Genomic DNA, 3067 nt, shown 5'->3' on the forward strand with positions numbered 1-3067 from the left:
GCTGGGGGGATGCGGGGAGACCCGGGAGGTACCGGAGCTGCCGGGGAACAGCGGGAACCGGGGGCCACCGGGCAGCGCAGCAGGCTGTGGGCACGGGAAGGACACGGCGAGGGCACCGGTGGCCACGGTCAAGGGTGGCCGTGCAGCGTGCCTGGAGCAGGGCACGGTGTGCGGGGACACCGGGGACACGGAGCACCCCGAGGCTCCAGAGCTGGCAGCGCCGGTGCCGGGGCGGTGGCTGGCCCCCGCCGGGTGCCACACGCCGGGCGGGATGCACAGCATCGCGTGCGGAGGCCAGCGGGCACCGTGGTGGCAGCGTGGGGGGGTGGCATGGCACGCCAGGCAAGGGGCACGGCGTGGGGACCGGGCACGGGGCGGGTGGCACGGGGCTGGGCACGACGTGGGATGCATCGGAGGATTGACGGGGACCTGGCACCAGGGACAGGCCCTAGCTCTGTGCAGGGACAGCCGCCGTGCCACCCAGCACCGCAGCCCGGGGGCCAAGCTGCGCCCCAGCGCCAGGCCAAATCCGAAGCGTGTCCATGGGCTCAGAGCTAGCCCGGCACCCACGGGCAAGCGGCGGAGTGGGGGCCGCCGGGCGTCCGTGCGGAGCGTTTGCTCGCTCAGCACAACGCCATCCGGGCTGCTGGAGGTCAGGTCTAGTGTTACAAGCCCCCACAGCCCCCCGATCTCTGGGACCTCTGCAACCACCCCCGTCCGCCCCGGCTGCCAGCCCTTGCTCAATCTTTGCTCCGCCTGGAAGGGCTCCAGCGGCAGCGTTGGCCCTCGGGAGCAGGCACGAGGCAGGGCCTTGGCACGGCGGACGCGCTCAGCTCGCCCCTCGCCCACCCACCGGCTCTGCGAGGCGGCGAAGGGGGGGAGCAGAGGCGGCGGGGAGGCACCTGGTGCAAAGTGCCCTGCACCCCGGAGCCAGGACAGCTTCGCTACGGGGGGGGAAGGAGGGGACGGGAAGTGGGGATCGGCCCTATGAGCGCATTGCAAAACCATCTTGGCTCGGCGAATGTCCCCGCTGCGACTGGAATAGCAGCAGGTATTGCATGTCAGGGCAGCCCGGCCAGGGGCACCCAGGGCTGGGGTGCATCGGGGGTGCTCGAGGGGGGAAACCCAGGGCTCGGGGCACAGCGGGACCAGCCGGGACTGAGCAGCCCGACCCCTCTTGCCCTGCCCCACGCAGCCGTCAGGAGCTTTTTTAGCACCCGCCGCTGTCCCGGGCAGCGAGCGTGCACCCAGTCCTGGCGCCTGGAGGCTGGGCACCGTGGGCAGGCATCTGTGCTGGGGAAGGAAATGCAGGGGTTGCTCCAGGACAGCAAAAAGAAACGCTTGCAAACACCACCCAGCCTCGCAAAGAGGCTGTGCAACAAAAACGCAGCTGCTGACACCTTGATTTCCAGGTGTGAACAGCTCTGCGCCGACTCTCGAGGCTGCCAGATAGCATCTCAGGAGGAAGGGAGCGGAGACTCATCCCAGAGCTGCTGTTTGAGCAGGGGTCCCCGGGGGGTCCCAACCATCCCCGCAGCCTCAGTGTCCCCAGCAATTCACCAGCGGGAGCTCCGGGTGCGTCGGGCAGGTGGCGGCGGCAGCGGCAAGCAGGCGGCTGGGGCTGGGCGCTGCCAGCGGCGCGGAGGCGGCTGCGGGCCGTCTCCGCCACGAACGGCGCGCTGTCGCTAAATATTGCCACGCGCCATCTGTGGCTGCGGCATGGCTCATTTGCAGCGAGGCTCCCCGGAGCCTGGCATCGCGCCGCGGCGCGAGAGCAAGCGCGAAAGCTCTGCGGGGCGGGGGGAGCTGCCGAGCCCTGGGCAGGGCGTTGCTTGGCGCGAGCGACGCGCAGGGGCATCCGCGTCCCGCTTTCCGTCCGCCTGGGCTGCAGGGCACGCAGGACTCAGGCACGACCCTGCAAAGCAGCCCGAGGTGCCTCAGTTTCCCCTCCCGGGGGAGTTCAGCGTGTCTCAGCTGGGGCTGGTTGGTTGTTGGAGCCCAGATCTGGGGAAAAGACAGCRTTTGGAGGCTCAGGGCTGATCCATCTCCAGGCACTTCTCTCCATGCAACTGCTGGAATGGAGAGCACGAGTCTGGATGGGGTCAGCAATGTGCTGGGGAACGGGACCTTCCCATCCCCGCTCTCCCAAGAGGCCCCGGGTGCTGAGCACGGCTCCATGGCTGTGCGTTGCCCCAGCTCTGGGCAGCCAAGAGACAGGGACGGAGCCCAGCACGGACGGAAGGTTCAGCCTGTCCCTGCTGCTCCCGGCACCCCAGCGGCCCTAAAACAGAGCCAGGTTGTGGAGACCCTAAATCCTGCTTCGCTTCCCCTCTAGAGCCGAGTCCGGGGCTGGTGCAAGTGAGGGCAGCCCAGCAGGTCGAGCTTGGTGCAAGGGCGCGCGGCACCCATGCAACGGGCCGGCCCCGGTCCTCGCAGGGTGCGGAGCAATGCAGTGCCTCTGCGCAGGGAGGGAGGCAGGCAGAAGTGGGGGGCATTGCGATTTCCACCCCGTTTTTCCAGCCCGGGGTAAGGAGCTCGCCAGGGCGTCTCGCCTCGCCTCGCCTCCGCCGTTCGTTGTTTACAGCCACCTGCTTTGCGCGTACCAAATCCCGGCATTTTGCCTGTCCCCAGGAGCTCTGGGGACCAGGGCAGGAAGAGCCACGGTTCCTGCATGCAGCGGTGGGCCAGGCGGCCGGCACCGTCCAAGCGGGAAGGGTGGGGGCCGGGCAGCCTTGGCGGCTCCTTCCAGCGCTGGCTCGCGGCACCGTCGGGGTCTCACGGTCAGGGACACCGTGTTCACCATCCCTGGGGTGAGCACGGAGCAGCAGAGCCCGGCCCGCRGGAGGAGAGCAGCATCCGGTCCCACACACTGCCAAGCGCCGGCGCAGGGTCAGTTATCACCAACTCAGGCTGTGCATGGCCCCGATGTCACATCGGTGTCACGGGGGTGGTGTCCGGCTGTGCCAACCCCAGCTTAGCACACGCTAAAGCCACAGCCCTTCTGCTCCGAACCTCTTTGGATGGGGACGGGGATGGAGGGGCTGCATCAGCAGACAGACTCACGGAC

This window comes from Apteryx rowi, unplaced genomic scaffold, assembly GCF_003343035.1.
Source record: "Apteryx rowi isolate R43461 unplaced genomic scaffold, aptRow1 scaffold_665, whole genome shotgun sequence".
Lineage (NCBI taxonomy): Eukaryota > Metazoa > Chordata > Aves > Apterygiformes > Apterygidae > Apteryx > Apteryx rowi.